At 37.2% G+C, this 19433-nt stretch overlaps 1 protein-coding gene and 2 long non-coding RNA genes across 3 annotated transcripts in view; all 3 read left to right on the forward strand.

The window, feature by feature from the left end:
* Positions 1-19433, forward strand: part of LOC139733430 (uncharacterized) — a 75465-nt gene that overhangs the window by 29193 nt on the left and 26839 nt on the right. The gene's annotated exons all lie outside the window — the stretch shown is intronic.
* On the forward strand, positions 1076-5974 carry LOC139733421 (uncharacterized). The gene is made up of 3 exons (XR_011711089.1): positions 1076-1232; positions 1926-2234; positions 5846-5974. It is a non-coding gene; the product is annotated as an uncharacterized lncRNA (long non-coding RNA).
* Positions 8243-9894, forward strand: LOC139733425 (uncharacterized). The gene is made up of 3 exons (XR_011711092.1): positions 8243-8347; positions 8685-8984; positions 9532-9894. It is a non-coding gene; the product is annotated as an uncharacterized lncRNA (long non-coding RNA).

Raw genomic sequence — 19433 nt, forward strand, 5'->3', positions numbered from 1 at the left:
GAGTGTAGACTAGTCTAGGAAGTCGTAACTTTACTTGAAAGACTAACAAAAAGCTGAATCAAAAGGTTGTCGTTGATGTTGGGAGACATGCATTTTCTGCCTATTGCTTATAAAGATTACAATTAACATTCTTGTACTCGTCCAGACTAGTATTTTTGAGGTCACAAATAATCACTGCTGAATCCGCGTCACTTGAAAGACTCAAGTCAGCAATGGCATCGATGCCATACCCAGTGTGTAGAATATAGGTAATCGATTGCAAGCGTAATTAATGTTTCCATTGTCGAAATAAATACAGCGATAAAAATATTTGTCACAGGGACTTCAAAAGGGAAAAGCATTGGAGTTTGAAAACGGAAGTGAACTTTCACCTACAATCATGACTAATCACAGAAGCAGGCGTTTTAACACCCTGCAAGGTTAGAATTGTATCCATTTACAATAGGCGTCTAGTGTTTGAATACTTGTTCATCTTACCTGAGGTGATATAAGTCCATCAGGTGTGTAGTTTGGGGTTTATGAGTAACTTTGTCATCCTCCTCCATAGAACGTGCTGGTAGACTGATGTGTGTTATGGTATAACGTCCCCACTACAACAGAGGTAAAAGGACCGCATTATGATTGTTTTTGCTCAATTATACAGTTTGATGTCTTCCTTGTATATAAATCACACTGAATATGAAACTTACAGACATTGACTGTGTTAGCGATGTAAGTTCATAAAACAACTGACATTAATAAATTGTGTTTTTATGTGTATTTTCTGCCACTTCGATGTAGGAGATGTTTGATGTTTGATCCTTTGTCTCACTCCGTTCTAAATAAGCGTTTCAAAATAAAAAGAGTATCAGTATTGGTGATAATAACTGGCTCTAGGAAAAGTATTATGACAGGTTTGCTGACAAGCAGCTGATATTTCCAGACAGGTTTGAATTCCTGATGGACGGAAATGGCAGTCCCTTTTTCCACCGATTTCATGTTAATAATATGTCTGGTATTAATCCTTGTTGCTTCTGTCTAGTGAATGAGTGATAAGGATAAGTCCCAACTTGTTCCTTTTATCCACATTCTTCAGGAAATCATCATTAAAAACTCGATAAGAAGATGGTGCCTTGCGATATGGATGCAAGGCAATACTGACTGACAAAGACAGACCAAGTCCAAGAGTACAGCGGCCACACTATATAATTGCGACTGTAACATTGGCTCAAGTACGTGTCCCGGCTTTGCGGGTGAGTACATGCAGCTTGATAATCATGTTGACAACGTTCCAAAACACACAGTTAACATCCGGGTAAAAGAAAAAAAAATGATTTGTTTGAAAAAATGAAAGTTTTGATGTCACATCTGCGTCCACATTAGATTTCTTAGATCTTTACATTTTGTTGTCTTCCTCTCTTGTGAAATGACTAAATGAATTAAACTGAGCAATTTTTCGGAAGACTTCACCAGCAAGCATCCATCTAGTTTGTTTTCATTTTTTTTATTGCTCCATATTCCACATTTCAACAAATAAACCATAAACATAACAAAAGAAAATACATGGATGAATTGACAAATACAGCATTTAAGACAATTGAACATGAAATATGAGGAATCTACATAGAAGCATTGCTTGTAGGTTGATAGTGGTTAATTATTCGATCATACAAGCACAAGAATACACATATCAGATCACACATGCGTTATTCTTTTGTGTGTATTGACTGCATCTCTAATTTTTGAATACAGACATTGTGTAAAAGAATTTCAACCCTGCCGATAAGTAGTAGAATAATACATCATATTGACTTCCGAATGGGTGTTTTATTTTTTTTTTTTACTTGTTTGTTTGGTTGGTTGGTTGGTTGATTGGTTGGTTGTTTGTATTTTACTTTTTGGTCGTGGTAAGACGAATCGATATATTCTTTTCTCAAAAATTGCAGTGAGGCTTGTAGGTGAATCAAGCGAAAGGGAGGGCCGAGTTGAGATAAGGTGTAACGGGCAGTGGGGCACGGTTTGTGACGATTGTTGGAGTATCAACGAAGCGCACGTGGTGTGCAGAGAGCTCGGCTACCCATCAGCCTCTGCTCATTATACTGAAGCCCATTTCGGGGAGGGATCTGGACCTATCTGGCTTGACCCAATCAGATGTGATGGAACGGAACAATCTCTGCTGCAATGTCGCCGTGCGTACTGGGGATGTGAAAATTGTGAACATAATGAAGACGCTGGAGTGAGGTGTGAGGGAGACAGTAAGTTTATTCCACTAATCTACGGAACTTATCGATTCGTAGGCAGACAGAAAAGCACCCCATGCTACTCTTGTCAAGGTACATAGGATCAAAACGTATTTTTCTCAACTATGTTCTTGAGGACTGGTCGGGGGTTTTGCCTATTGAAAGTGCCTTTGTTTTCCTTTTTAGGGGATTCAAATATCTATATTACATGTCATTCTTCATAGTAAATGACTTTCCTGACGGTGTTTGCATGTTGTAAATGTTTTTTTTTTTTCTATAAAGCATAATATCATCAATGTCATATTCAATCAAAATCCAACCTCAGGTTTAATTGTAGTACATGCCCAATGCATTCACTTTACAAACCATAATCTCATCAAGATTTTGCAAAGGATGCACATATGAAGAGTTCGGTTTCAAAAGGTACTACATCCATAATTTCAAGTTCTGAGAAAAACGAGATTTTTTAATTATCATATTTAGCAAGCTCAGACTGGAATGCTATTTCCCCCTATTATACTGCTAGGTGATACAACACTAAAACCACTCTCTGAGAAAATCCAGGCCCATTCATTTATTTTCTATGAATTAAACATTTTTATATTTTTGTGGATGTAGTACCTTTTGCAACCGAAAGTGGATGTAGTACCTTTTGAAACCGAAATTTCACATGCCTGAGATATATCTGGTGTGATGTTATGACGTGTTTCGCGGATTTATTTATCAGCAATGGTGTTGATGGGGATGGGATACGAGGTCAAGGGGGCCTAGGTAATTGACAATGCCCTGCCCTATTTAGCATCAAGAATAACAAACCAATGTGCATCGCTAATGCCCTACTTCTCCCTTGCTGACTAATGTTTTGAATGAACGACTGTCATTGGTCATAAGCATGGGGGAGGGGGGGGGATCCATTATGCGTGACCAGTTATAGACGGGGAGGGGTCACAATATCTCACCAGGTGATTTCTCTCTTCCATTTCCTTTTGTTTTTCTCTCACGAGCTTTACCTCAAGATTTCTTATCTTTTTCCTCTTTGAATTAAATTTTTGGCTATTTTTCTCTCTGTGAATTGTCCCTTCACGTGTCTCAAGAATACTGTATTTATTATCTTTTCTTCGTTTTTTTTTTTTTTTTTTTGCAATGTAACTTCTAAGGGAAAGGTGGAAAAGCAGCATCTGAATGTGCTGTATTTTCTCAACGGTGTAATTAAATTCATTACATGAATTTCATTCTTGTATTTTCTTTATCAGGTAAGATAAATTTGATAATCTAATAGCTTATCAAGACCGTCGATGAGTAATATGACCACCTATATTAAACGCACATTTGGTATTACCTTTGTGACATTGTATAAGCAAAAGGTGTCATTTACAAGAATGAATATAAATCTAGTGTTCAAAGCTGTATGTCACAATGTACTTTCAAGCCCTGAGGCCTGGTACTTGACATCATGCACGTATAGAATATCACAGCATACCCACAGGTAAAGCACTGTTGGTAGGATGTCAGAATTTCATGCCGCTGTATACATCTAACAAAGTAACTTTGCTTTCAGACTAGTTGTCAAACACTTATTAGCTGTTAAGCTATTTATGTAAGAAATAGACCATACCTACAAAGTGTCTGTACTTTACTCTGGGGACAATTAATGGCTCAAACTCAACACACTGCTAGCAGTAACGCACGGTACCGGTAACTAACAGTAGATGCAGTATGTGGGACTACATGAGAGTCTCGTAATTTCTCCAGTTTTCCCTTTGCTCTTGTCGACTGCTTTTAATTCACGATCCTTCTCCTGGGATGGTTTGTTTTGTCAATGAGTTCTCCTTCATTTTCCTACATTGCTTGATAAAAATGTAGTGAGTTTTTCAAGATATTGGTCAGATTTGCGTGGTGATTTTAACGGAAAGCCAGAAAGCCAGAAGCCAACCTCTTTTGTTTACAGATTAAGTCAGTACACAATGGGAGAGGGTCAAGCCAATGCTGCACTCTGATTGGTCAATTTCCCGATGATGTCATTGGAGTGGATGTAGTACCTTTTGCAACCGAACTAAAATGGATGTAGTACCTTTTGCAACCGAACTGATTTTTGAATGTAATTTTTTAACACTTTCTGGTTGGAAATTCAGCTTTTCGTTATTATAGGTGTAAAGAGGTCCTTAAAATGAGTACATCAAGACCAAAAAGTGGATTTTGATGGAAAATGGAAGTAGTACCTTTTGCAACTGAGCTCTTCATATAACAGCTTGAATCACAAAGTATATTACAAAATTTATGTAGGGCCTACAAATGAATTGAATGAAAAGAAAAAAAAATGTATACTTTGCAAGGATAATAAAAAAGTGATATGATGACCCTTAAAGGGATCGTACAGTTCTGGTTGAGACCTAATTTCAGGTTTCTAACATTTTTATGTGAGATAATGAGAAATCTCATATGAAATATGAAAGAGCATGCAATTTTATGAGGAATTCAACGTTTATTTGATAAAAATTGGTTTTGAAATGGCTGAGATATCCAAAAAAGAACGATTCTAATAAAGTGTGGGACCCACACTTTATAACCATCGCTTTGTTTTACTTTGTTTTTGGATGTTTCAGTTATTCCAAACCCGATTTTCATCAAATAAACTTTGAATTCCTCTTAAAATGGTATGCTCTGTGCTATATCATAAGTGTTTTCTTGGTATCTTGCAAAAATTCGAAAGCCTATTTCTCATCTCAACCAAAACTGTACTATCCCTTTAACACGTGCAAAAGTTTATAACGATATCCATAATCAACAGTATATTATACATTTTGAATCAATTGTTTACTGTTCTTAAAAACTTCATTAATAATCACGTCCTACTTAAATATTGCTGTTTTTTCTTAATCCGCATTCATATTTGGGTTTTGGTTTCCTTTGAAATAACTAGAAATGTGTGTCATAGGACAGACGAAAAAGTGACAAGATAAATCCGTCCATGTATTCGTAGAAATTTGGGGGAAAACTATTTCCTATATAAAGAGGTAGTTCAGATAGCCAAATACATGTACTGTATCTCAATAAGTGATGGTTTTAAAGCTTGGGATGTTTTTATTACGATGATTTCATATTTAGAGGACATATGATTTGAAACAGACGTGGATTCAAAGTGTTTTGACTCGGACTCGGTCTTGGATGACACTAGAATGTCTACTGATGACACGCATTGTATCACCGAAAAGGATTAAATCCCCAAAACAACAACAGTAATAGTCACTGGGTGGGGTGGTGGAGGAATATATCCTTCACACTATAAAAAATGCCACATTCAAATATGAACATTATTTATCATTTCCCCTACTACGTCTATATTTGTTACAAGTTTTATGGATTAGACAGCACTATAATAGCTGCTCTGGAAATGCGATTCTTCTCAAGTTCGCTAATATGATTCTTTTTGACAAAAGTTCTTAAAGAGTTCATTTTCAAGAGAATATCTTGACGAATCAGATTGCGATCTATAACTAGAGGATGTTAATGGTTCATGGTCCTTCCTTACGGTCAAACAAGTTAAGATTAATATTGAATTATCAAAATAATGACCCGTTTAATATCATTTTGCTTCCTCTCCCTCCCTCTCTCTCTCTCTCTTTAAGGAACCGTCAAAGTAAAAACGTACAACGTTCGCAGCGAGCTGGCATTAACTCCGACGGTAGCTGACCATGAGGGCGTCCTTCAGTGCAAGGTTCTCAGCAGCGAACAGACCAGAACATTGCAAGTCCAACGTAAGTATATTTCCTTTAAAACAATAATTTTGGGGTTGGAAAATATTGGGCAAATTCCGCATGATTGAGATAAGCTTTTTTGAATGATGTAATTCGAGGGTTATTCAAGATTGTTAGGCTACTTTATGATATTGTTTAATGGTTGTAAAAAGACAAGCCATCATGTTTAAGAATTCAGATCAAATAAAAAACTTTACTAATCCTGCAAAACACAGAGAGGAGTAAAATACACACGCACTTTCCATGCATCACTTTGACGTTTCAGGATCTCACAAATTGTACTCTTTGATGTTCCGACGATATTCTAAATATTATATTTTTTGAAGCCCTCCTGCCGCAGTGCTGCAGCTCTCTCGCGTAGTATTTTGCATTAGACAAGGAATAGCCCCGGGATCATCTCTACCGATTTTTATTGCAAACGATTCAAAGAGCTGAAAAAACCTGCCTCGACGAGACAGAATTGTCCATGTAAAGTATTTCATCATCTCAAACAAACGAAATTATTACGTAAGACACAATTTCACAATGTGAGGACATTTCCTGTATAATTGGGAAAAGGATACGTATTTTAATACTCAAGTACCCTTTCTGTTTGTGTAGACTAGCAAAAACTAAGAGAAACATCTGAATTAAGTCTAAAATATTTTATTCAATGTTTATGATCAACAGTGTATGAATTTAGAGAATAACCAACCTGAGATAGACTTTAATGAGCAGTGACTTAACTAGCTGTCTACTTTTGTTAACGTGACAGACGCCCCCGGGGATAATATCATCCTCATCGAGATCCGCCATCTCCAGGACGAACACGAAACCATTGACCTTAACATCACGTGTCACGTCAACCCATGTGACCAACCATTTCCACCAATCAGGACATACGACATTGCAATCGATGACGTCATTCAGTCATCTTCAAGCTCCCCCACCGTGACCCTTGACCCTCTCCCCAGTGGATGCGTAGAAATCTCCTGCTCTGGTGATAATGAGATCGGTAGGACGACCACCACACAGACGTACTGTACCAAAAGCTGCGGTAAGAGGACATTTGCAATTTTGAATCCTCCTATGATATTTATCACCAAGTATCTATCAGACTCCAAAGCCATCCGAGATTTTGTAATACTTGATATTGTCACTACGTGCCGTAAGCTTTGGCTTAGGAACACTTGTAATTTGATGACGGTCATACCCACTATTGGGAGATTTGGAACTATTATCAATGTCACTGTTCTACTGCCATTACAAGGATTTCAAATAAAACCAGCATACACTAGTTGGATAATTTTGTTTTTATTACTAGTGTCACCCCTCTGACTGCCTTTGGAGCGTAATTAGTTATAACATTGTAGCTGCATGTCTTTCATTTTCACTAGAAACCAGTGGCGAGCCCCCCGCATCTGATATCTTGTCGATCAGGACTTCGGAGTTCCTAGGCAAAGACCGTCAGATGAATCTGCTAATCCTGTGCAGAGCGAACCTGAGCGACCAGTCGTACCCGTACCTCCATTCGTATTCAATTGGAGTTGATGGGACCATCCTGTCCAACGCGAGCTGGACCTCGGCCTTCTTGAGGCCACGCCCAAACAGGTGTATTAATGTCACGTGTTCCGCATCTAATGGCGTCGGAACTACTTCCGTGTTGGCGAGGCACTGTCCGAGGGGTGAGCGAAAGGAAATTCAAAAAAAGTATCTCTTTCTCTATCATCGTCTTCGCGTCATAAAGTGAAAGAGCGATTCCTTGTGTCAAAATCCTTTGCGGAAAATTTTCTAGAAAATTTGGAGATTCGTTTGCAATGGTCTGAACTAATTTGGGACTTTATGGATTGGCGGCAAAAGCTTGGAATATATTCTGTGATTTACCGAATTCGATCTCTGCCCAGTAATATGGACTTTCCCCTTTTATCTTGCTTTAGCGTTTTCCCCTAAGTTAGAATCGCATTGTTTAATACATATTTCCAACACATGATGTCTATGAATCCAGATACATGTATAATATGGTTAAAACAATAAATTATGTTACTCCTTGACAATTTTGGTAAAGTTTCTCTTTTTTTGTATCACATCCCATGTATATCTCTTTCCATTTCTCAGACCCACCTGCGCCAAACATCATCTCTATCAAGGTAGAAGAAGACGAGGATAACTTGGGAACGAATCTCAATATCTCGTGTCACGTGGATCCGATCGATCAACCGTTTCCACCGATCAGTGTGTTCGAAATCGCTGCTGATGGAGACATTTTGTCAAGATCAAACGCATCTGCAACGATCATGGAAGGTCAATCCAACCGGTGTATCGATATATCGTGTACCGGTATCAATCAATTCGGAGAGACGGTTTCTACGTGGAACTACTGCCCACTGACAACAGGTAGATTTCTTATAGCATCTAGTAATAACATAAAGGATAATAGATGATGTTTCTTATTTGACAGAGAGTTCATGTTTAAATGTGTTGAATTACTTTTAAACATTTTGGCGTTTTGGTTTCTTTATTATGTTTTGCTTAGGCAAGTTTTATAGGCTTGTTATGGGTGGACATAAGTAAAATAAAAAGAAAACAAATGACTTTTTTGATTTCATATATTCTTTAAAGTGAGATTATTTTATGATTGAATATTATCTACTTTTTGTTTTGACTGAACTTGTGGAGAATAGGTTTGTTCTGCTTTTATATAAAGACAAATACATTGCGTCTTCTCTCATAGGTCAAGCGCCCCGAGCGAGGAACATCCTCTCCATCGAGACCCAGGAGATCAATGGGGAAGGAAGCCAGGTCATTCTCATTATCACGTGTCACATCAGTCTTCAAGACCAGCCGTTCCCACACCTTCACACTTACATCATCGGAGTCGACAACACCACGCTCTCCTCGTCCAGCTGCGCCTCGGCTCTCTTCAGACCACGCACAGGCAACGGGTGCATCAATGTCACGTGCTCTGGGACGAACGGGATTGGTTGGACCTACACCAGTGTTGAACACTGTCCAACTTTGGGCTCGGATAAAGGTATGAAAGTCAGCGCGAGGTACTCCGATGATGATTCAAAGTTCCAGTTCCAATTTTGAAATTATTTTCATTACCATCAAATAAACAGAGAAAATTATATAAAATGCTTAAAACAGAACACATTTGTATTAATTACAAAATACGTAAAGAAGTCATGGAGTGTTTTCATAAACTCTAAATCTATTCATATATTTATCATATTTATAATTGTATTATTATATTTGACTCGATTATGTAAGACATGTTCTAATAGTCACATTCACTCGAAAGCAGGAATCAGTGTGTGTGTGTGTGTGTGTGTGTGTATTTGTGTGTGTGTGTGTTTGTTTGTCAGTTGTAGTTAACTCCTAAGAAACACTTAAAGACGGTGACAAACTTATACATTATTGCATCCTGTAGGTGATACGACCAGTTGTTGTATGTAAGTGGACGTGAAATCTGGGGTCTTACAGTCTGGACGCAGAATGAAATTTCCCTATAACGTCTTTGTATTTCTTTTTCGGTTCTGCCGAAGTAATTTTCAATATCTGGTCCTGCCTTACTACAGGTCCAATTGCTGGTCTTCGTCGAGGATTTCTTCAGCAACCGTCGACCACGTACGCCCTGCTCGTCGCCGTGTTCTTCCTGTCGTCGTTGACCTGTGCGACAGTAATAGTCAAGAGGAGAGAGACCACTGTGTTTTGAAAATTAAACACCTTGTAATACATTCCAACCTTTTTTTTTTTCATTGCTTCCGCTTAACTTATGTCTTCAATCTGGCTTTCTTAATCATGACAGGGATAACCATGTTTGTTTTTTCGTCTATGATAGGATACTTTTTAGTTTTGCTTCATGTTCTTTCTTAAACACTACATCTGCGTCTTGGTGTAATCCTGCTTATTACAAAACCCCAGATGTTCAATTCATTTACGACAGGACGTTTCGATTAATATATTGCATGTGTATAGATTTCATGGTACTTGCTTGTTTTCACAAAATATGTAACATTGTGACTTGTTTTGAAAGTTTCAGGTTGAAATCTTTATCTTTTATGATGATAATAATAAACTTTTATAAAGCGTTCATATTACGTAAAAGGATACTCATGAAGCCGTGAAAAGAAGCTTCATTGTTCTCTTCTTTCCGTATATAATAGGCCCACCTGTTTATCACTCATGCCATGTGCTGTTTTATAACTATCATGATATTCATCTTTTTAATATCATTTTTAAATTTATGACTTTTGAACTTGGTTAGAATAAGAAAAAGGAAGATTTCTCAGTTTTTCCAACTTTTTTTTTTGCTATTTATTCTTTCCATTGCTTCGTGATAAAAAAAAATGTAACAATATGATGAAAAAAGGGAAAACGCTATTATCAAATATCTCTATTCATATTGCTTAAACCGTTGTTTATTTTTGTTTCGGACCTCTCTAAGTAATGAAATTTCATAACACTGATATTGGAAAGTTGTTGAAGTTTGAAAGATGTTATTTTGCTTAATTACTCCATGACTCCTGTATTGTTTGGTTACTTGTAACTGATAAACCGAATCTTATAACGTGGATCTATTTTATTTTATTGTGCAAAGGATGTTACCCAGTAAAGATTGAGAATGATGTCTTTTTATCTGTCATCTGATTTCATTAATGTGTTATACTGCCAGGAATTTCTCGTATTGGTTCTTTTGTGTGTGTGTGTGTGTGTGTGTGTGTGTGTTTAAAATAAAATCATGACAAACTGATGGCATATTACCGACTCATGGGGAAGAGAGAGAGAGAGAGAGAGAGAGAGAGAACTTATAGTGATAAGTGCAATCCTGTATTCTTTAACACCTTTGTCACAATTTAAATTTTTTCTATCCGCAATCAAATGTCATATTTGTGTCCGAAAATTTTGTCGACAATTACAGTTTGGGAGGTTTCAACGTATGGTTGTATACATGTGACCCGCTACAACAAAAGGATCCGAAAGTTGGGGGAGGACAATTTTCTGACATGATATTATTCCTTACTCTTCTACTTCAATTTCATATATAACACAACTCATAAAAGTACTCGGTTGCGGAGATATCGATGATTTTATTAGCACATGTCAAGTGGTCGAGGAAATCAGAGTTTCGAGAAAAATGCCTTCAAAGTTTTCCTCTTGACACTATCATGATCAAGGGGAGGCGAGACAGTTTTCACCGCTTGACAATAGAAGGCATGCTCCTAGCGACCTCCGCGATGTTCATTCAAGCTTAGCGCCAGCGGTCTGCGCACGACAAATCGATGATCAGGATGCCTTGCACTGACCAATAAGATCACTCCCTCGTCGCTATGGGCAGAGTCTAGCTGCGGCTCTGAATACAATCTTCGGACACGTTTCTATTACGTTGAAAGTCGGAAAATCAAGGGCCCAGAAAAACGCTGATTTCTTTCCTTTCCTTTGATTATTTAGCTTCGAAATTTCGGCAGATGATAAACAAAACACTAGACTACAAAATTATGCCGAAAACAGAAATGCGATTGTTTTGACCAATTTTAATGATGTGACTTAAAAGTTGATTTTCTCGGCTCACTCGTTAGCGACTTTAGGATCCTTTTGTTGTAGCAGGTCACATATATATATATATATATATATATATATATATATATATATATATATCATATACATGTATATGATTACAATACGGATGCATACATGCACACATTCGTATGCACACATTTAATGTATGCCTGCCCAAGTAGGTGTATGATTGCCTGTGAAATTCAATTCTTGTATCTGTGTGCACAAATGGTGACTGTCTTTGTATGTAGTATCGTGTGCATTAAATAGAGGAAGTAGAGTGAGATTATTCACACTGAGGAATCTGATGATGACAAAAGTCAACAAAAACCGGTAATATGACGAGCAGTGAAAACAAGATCAGTGAGACATTAGATGGTACAAGGATAAAGCATCATGTCAATAGACAGGGAGAGCTAGTGTAGGATTTAAGAAGCTACATGATCGGATACTCCAGTCAATTGAATAGCTCGTACATTTTCACAACTGATACAATTTCAACATCATTCCCCGCAGATCGCTAAGATTTGCCCTGATATCGACGTTGTTTGTCTATCACTCCTTCCCAATTCTTTTTCTTTCCTCTTTCGTAGTATTTTCATTAAGAAAATATATATCTTCATTAAAAAAATATATGAACGTGGGACACGACTTTATGAGTAGGCTTTGTAACATATGTTGTTAATCGCGTCGTGAAGCAACCGCACGGATAACATTTACTGTAATTTGTTCAAGTGGCAATGTTATGCTTTCTTTAATGTTTAAGATTGAACAACATTCGCAGTAACTTTTGTTGTGCTTGATAACTGTGAAGCCCCTATAATCTCTCAAATTATGATTTCAAAACTCCCAAAACGTGAATCCCATTGCACAAAGCATATCATTATCTTTTCATATAACATTTTTTTTTCAATCTGTCTACCATTCAATCAATCTTTTTTTTTAAATTACCAGATAATCACCACTATGTGTCATCCAGTTACTTGCTACGAAACGTTTTGTCGTTAAGCTATATCATACTTGAAACACAAACAAAGTAAGTGGGGTTTTTTTCCGAACTCCAAAAGGCAGATACAAACCAGGCAATAAATGTAATTTATTAGGCTTGTTTCACACATATTTGTTAAAGCTTGATGAAAGTAATCGATGTGTTTTATTTATCATCATTATGTGTGCATAGCTTTGTTCTAACACTTAACATGAGTATGGTACAGACACGGATGTGGAATCAAAATCTGTAAGGAAAGTATAAGATGAAGAGCGCATCAAATGACAATACAACAGAAGGGTCAGATGCCGCTTGAAAAAAAGGTAAAATAAAACATGAGTGAAAAAAGAGATGACCCATCACTTCACGCGGAAGAATATTGTTCATGTCATATGTTAGTTGCCTCTTTCGCGTGCATATACATGAACCTATGACTCGGGAAAAACAAGGCAATTTCACCACATAACGTTCAACTGGGTTTAACAGCGACTTTGTGGTAAAAGAATTATACAAGTTTATACATTGGCAGCGGCAAATGTTACAGCATCTAAACCGTCACAGAATTCGTCCTCATTTCGAAAGAGTGATACTCACTTTGTTTTAGGTGTTGGGATAATCTCTATAAAACCACTCTTTTTTTTTCTATGAACAGTAATGTTATTATTCCAGATATATATTTCTCATTGTTAAGTCACGCGGTTAAACTGGATGAACTATCGAATACGCTGAGATTTTTCTTTCTTTTTTATTGCTTTGCGTGTTACCTTTCGTGCTCATTTTTATATCACCATGTTCTTTTTTGTTGTCCAGTTTAGAATACAGCATTTAAATACAGGTATGCTTAATATACCTAATTTTCATTCTATCCAGAAGGTAGAGAAGAATTCTCATGTTATCGACGGATCGAATCACAATGATTGACCATCGAGCGCTGATTCAAGTCGGGATTCTTCTCATCAACATTCAACTCATTGGTAAGTAGTACGATATTTTTTTTTAAATCTAATTTATACATTATTTAGCTGTTGCATTATCACAATTTGTTATCATTGAATTGATATTCACTTCTGTAGACAATTACAAAGTCTGAAGCAAAAAAGAAAATGAATTGCTGAAAGATAAAGATTTGCTGTGAATCGACAATCAAATAGATTATCAGATGAGGGTATCGAAATTGGAAAACCGATAAAAACTTATTTTAACTTTATTGCTTTTATTGAGTGTGAAAAATTAATTTATTGTATTCTTTCAACTCTATTGTTGATTTTATGGCAATTTCTGTAATGTTATTTGAGGAGAAGAGTCATTCTTCTGACCTAATTTAGTTGTGGTTGTGAACAATATCTGTAGTTTCAATAATGGATGCATACTAACAAATGGGTATAGAAAAGATTTTCATCATGTATAATTTTATTTTGGATCTATCAAACGATCTTCCTGTATTATTTTTGTAGCTGGAATGACGTTGAACCTCGAGGTACCCTCGCTTCTACGGGCTGGCCGTGAAGTCACCGCGGTTTGCACAGGAAATGACGTATCAGGCTCGGCTGTACCGACTTGGCACTTTAATGGCGTTCAAATCACAAACGGCTTTACTACCACCAGCGAAGTCATTGAACCAAATGTAGTACCACCATTGCGCGTTAGACAGAATGACGATTTTTAAAGCAATGGACTTTAAGATCTGTCATTCTCAAGAATCTTAGACACTCAATGAAACAACTTGATGGCACATTTTATGTCTACGGGATTCTCGGACCAGCGTAAATATCCAGACTTTTGCACCTCAGATTTGACGCCAGTTTCTGCTCCTCGCTTCCGCGGCAGCGTATATCACATCTTGGCGTAATGTAATATAACATTTACATATACTTTATGAAACAGCTAGAAATGCTACACACACACACACATACACACACATGCACACATACCCCCCCCCACACACACATACATATACATACACACAAACACTCACACATACACACACACAATGATCACGTGGAGATATGGGAATGTAATTTTCCCTCTTGTTCTGTATAATAATGGCGTCAAACAATCATTGCATAGGGATTAATGTGACGTCGTCTCTATAAGAAAGTGTTATAGTCAGCATAAATCAATAATGAATGGAACAAAAGAAAAAATAAATGTTTGAAGTTAGACTAATTACAGTTATATAATGACTCTGTCTTTTGCATGGCTTGGGCTGTAAATTAAGGAGTCAGAGTTTTTCCTGTCGGTATATGTGATACTAACTGTGATGCCTGATTTATTTTAGAAAATACAGACATATTTGCAATTAAATTGGGTTTTTTTTTTCTGTTTGTAATATATTAGTTTATTCTAGTGATATTGCATTATTCTCGTTTCAATAAAAAGTGAAATTTGCGAAAGGGAATGACAATATTCAGGAGAAATAATTATGAAGAACCCTTCGAAGTTGAATCTGCTCACCAAGACGGAAGTTACCTTTCACCTAGTGAGACACCCTCGATTGATATCCACGCACTTCTTCCGAAGATAATGCTCTCATTTCAAGTAACATGATTTTAAAAGAAGGACATTTAGTTTATCTACCAACACACACGATCTTTATGCGATGATTTTATGGATTATAGACAAAATTGAGTGTAACATTCGTCTTCCATACATCAGACCTGAGATGAGTGAAAGGAAGAAACTTGACAGACTGTCAGCGGACACACTAATTTGTGTATAGGGAGTACCTGAAAATTGGGGAAAAATAACTGAGAAACTCCTTCTACAAGAAAACATACTAGGAAGGTATTTGAAAGCAACCTGCACCCTGATAATAATGTTGTTGCTTGCAGATGATGAATTATCAATGAAACTACATTAAAAAATTGACTAGCATTTCGTCTGTTTTCGGATAATGGATATCAAAGGAAATTTTGTCAGCTCCAAAACAATGCAAGGAAATTCAGCTGGCAGTATGAGAGTAGGCGTGGTTTGGCAGCCTCAGCTAAGTATCCGATATCACAATCAGGTTAGTTTTGGCAGTTGCGCAGTTCTTTCCCTTATGTCAAGTCACTTTTAGGGAAACTTATTATTTCTCCTTTCCGGATTACAATTAAACTATATCTAACGAAACCAGTGCAACAAAGATTTGGATCGCATTGCATCTATAACTACTGCCCTACTTTGGCAAAAGGAAGCAAGTGACAATCATCTCATGAGAATGTTATACTTGCTTCCTTTTTCCAAAGTATTATAGATTAATCTTTGTATAAAACTTTAAAAAATGGCAAAAGGAAGCAAGTTACGATGATATCATAAGGATGTTACTTGCTCCCTTTTGCCAAAAAAAAAAAATAGATTGTGTTTGAATATAAATGATTTGGCAAAGGGGAGCAAGTTACAATAATCTTATTAGGTTGTAACTAGCTTTCTTTTGCCATTTTTTCCATGTAATGTTGTGCACTTGCTTCCTTTTGCCATCCGAATATCTCAGAAATGGGCCAAAATTGCAACTTTTGGATTTTTCAGATAAATGGAGCATGCCTCATAACAATATGCCAAATGAATAAATAAGTCAATATCCATAGAAAATGTCGCTTGCTTCCTTTTGCCAGAGTAGGGTAGACTAGAAGTGCATATCTGGCATATCTCTGAAATCCTTGAAACATACCGTACTATTTTTTTTCGTAGAAACCTTACACAATGGTATATGAAATAAAATACGTGTTATATAAAGCAGCAAACAAGAACCAAGAACCAAGAAATATAAAAGAGAAAGTCACTGATAAGTTGGCGTCCATGAACCACTGTTTTTACTACTCCAAGATACAGCGCATAGTGAGTGATTATTGTTACTGATACTGCCAATCAACCATGAACCACTATTTTTCCTAAACCAAGATACAGCGCGTAGAGAATAATAATCCTAACCGACACTGCCAATCAATTTCCGTTCACGCCCACAATGAAAATGAATTTATCCGTATTCTTGTAAGAACCCAATGCGAACGTTGATCGGATGTGAACTTTGACCGACATTCAGGAGAGCAAAACAAAACGGTCAGATTTTTGAATCTTCAGAAACACTGTCTACGTTAGGCTTATACTGCAACTTGGCCCTAAAGAATCACTCTTCAGAACCATACAGCATACGTTGTCATTCCCGTATTCATAATCATGAAAAATTTGCTTCTTTTAAGGCATGGTGGTAAATAATTCCAAGTCAGACATTTGACAGGTTATGAGGCTTCGATAACGGACCCTCTGCACTGTGATTAGACTGACCGCAAAAATATTCAAAGGAATAGAGAAATGCAAACAAGCAGTGTTGAGAATGCCTTGAGTGTAAATTAGTCTAGGACGCTGTACCTTAAACTTGAAAGACTGACCAGATGTTGAATAAAATGGCTTTCACTGGTGTTGGGAGACATTCGGTTTCTGCCCATTGCTCATAAAGGTTATAATCAACATTATTGTACCAGCCGAAACTTGTGTTCTTGAGGTTACAAAAAGTGATCACTGCAGAGTCTGAAGATCTGGAAATAAAAGGAAAAAGAGCAATCGATGGGATGCTTCTTGTTTAACACATAGGCAATCAATTGCAAGCTTAATGAATGTTATATGCAGTCGAAATGAGCACAATGAAAAAGATATCTGTCACACTACGTCAAACTGGAAAAGCATTGCCGGCTGAAAACGGAAGTGAACTTTCACCTGCAATAACTAGTAGTCACAGAAACAAGCATTTTAAAACCACTTGGGGTAGAATTTCCTTCATTTATAGGATGTGTCTGGTATCTGAACACTTGTCCATCTTACCTGATGTGATATAAGTCCATCAGGTGTGTAGTTTTGGGTTTATGAGTATCTTTGCCATCCTCCTCCATAGAACGTGCTGGTAGAGTGATAAGTGACATGATATAACGTCACCTCTACATTGTGAGTAGAATGACCGCCTTACAATTACTTTTGCTCAGTTTTACAGTTTGATGTCTCACCATGTGTAAAAATTACTCTGAATATAAGATTAAGTAATATTGATGGTAGAAGCAATGAGAGTTCCTAATACAGTAGATACAATTAAACAGTCTTTTCAGGTTTATTTTCTGCCATTTCAATCCACCAGAAGTGTTTCCTGTTTGATCCCCTGTCTCACGCAAGTCTTGCAAGTTTCCACAAAATGAAGATATTAACAGAAGCAATCTTGATAATTGTTCCTATGAAATGAATTATGACAGGTTTGCTGACCAGTATCTGATTTTCTAGGGGAGGTTTTAAATCCTGAGAGACGGAAGTGACAGTTCATTTCTCCTTCGAGTTCATGTGTAAACATGACGCTATTAACAATTATTGCAACTGTTGCATTAAATGACTGGTGAGGAAAAATCCCGATTTTTCCCCTTCATCTTCACTCTTTGAGATATCGTAATTTGAGCTCGATAAGAAGATGATTTCTTGTGGTATGGATGACCAGCAACACTGACTGACAAAGGGCGAGGAAATCTAAAAATACAGCGGCCACGCTAAATTATTGCTGTAGTAGCGGTGGTACAAGAACGTGCCCCGGCTATGCGGGTGAGTACATGCATGCGGCTTGATATCTTGACAACGTTCCAAAACACACAACAAACATGCAGGGCAAAGAGAAACAGACATTGGGTATCCTTTTCCGATCTCCTTCCTTTTTATTAGATGAACAAAAGTATTGAAAAAGTAAGTGTTCATCAAATGTATAAAGATATTTCCATACCTAAATCATACACAAACATTATTTTAAACACACACACGTTTCATTGTGTTAGTTTATCGATTGATCATCTAGTTTTCTAATACAGACTTTTTGTAAGCGAATTTCAAGTTGAGATACATGGCAGAATGATACGTCACAATTATGCATGTGTTCATTCATCTTCTTCGTGGTTGATTGCTTGATGATATGTTGTGTGTTGTGTGAATATGACTAGTCTGCGGCATGTATTCCCCACTATGTTCTTCCAGTGCGGCTGGTTGGTGGATCAAGCGAAAGGGAGGGCCGAGTTGAGATAAGGTGTAACGGGCAGTGGGGCACGGTTTGTGACGATTGCTGGGATATCAACGACGCGCACGTCGTGTGCAGAGATCTCGGCTACCCATCGGCCTTAGCTCATTACACTAGGGCACATTTCGGACAAGGATCTGGACCAACTTGGCTTGACAACGTTGGCTGTACTGGAACGGAAACCTCTCTTCAACAGTGTCCTCGACCATACTGGCAATGTGAAAACTGTGGTCACAGTGAAGACGCCGGAGTAAGGTGTGCGGGACACCGTAAGTTTGAATCTTTAATTCGCAAAATTCAACTTCCAGCCCCTCATGATAAAGGTATTATGCATAATCAATAATACATATATATTTCGTGGGAAGTGTATCTGACAACCTACGCAATTGACGTTTTCTCTTTGTGTTTTGACATTTGTACAAGATATACTTGATGTAAAGACCAATAAATGAAGCAAGGCGGTCAACATGATCATGCAAAAACTTCAAAGCATGCTTGTAATACATATATGAAAATATCTATCTTTACACATGATAGCACCATCATGTCTAATGGAAGTTAAATGACAAAATCTAGACACCAATTCGTCAGATGCCAGGCTTTAAATCGATATCTAATTGGCCTATTTCATTCCAAGGAATATATATATAAAAAACAACTAAAATGAAAGTCAGAAAAGTGTACAGGTTATACGGCCAAACGTTGGCTTTACATTATGTTCATTTTTCTTCCGTTTATGATCTCCGATTTTATACTGGTAAAGTGATGACGGAGAACAAATATGGATTCGATTTTATTTTCCAATAAGCGTCATATCATGGTAGGTGGGAGTGCTTCTGACCGTGTATGTGTGTGTGTGTGTGTGTGTGCGTGTTTGTTTTCAAAATTTCTTTGCGACAATGGCAATGACAATCTTT

This window comes from Diadema antillarum, unplaced genomic scaffold (genome assembly GCF_040938485.1).
Source record: "Diadema antillarum isolate AM-2024a unplaced genomic scaffold, OU_Dant_1.0 seq00000475_RagTag, whole genome shotgun sequence".
NCBI classification, from domain to species: Eukaryota; Metazoa; Echinodermata; class Echinoidea; order Diadematoida; family Diadematidae; genus Diadema; species Diadema antillarum.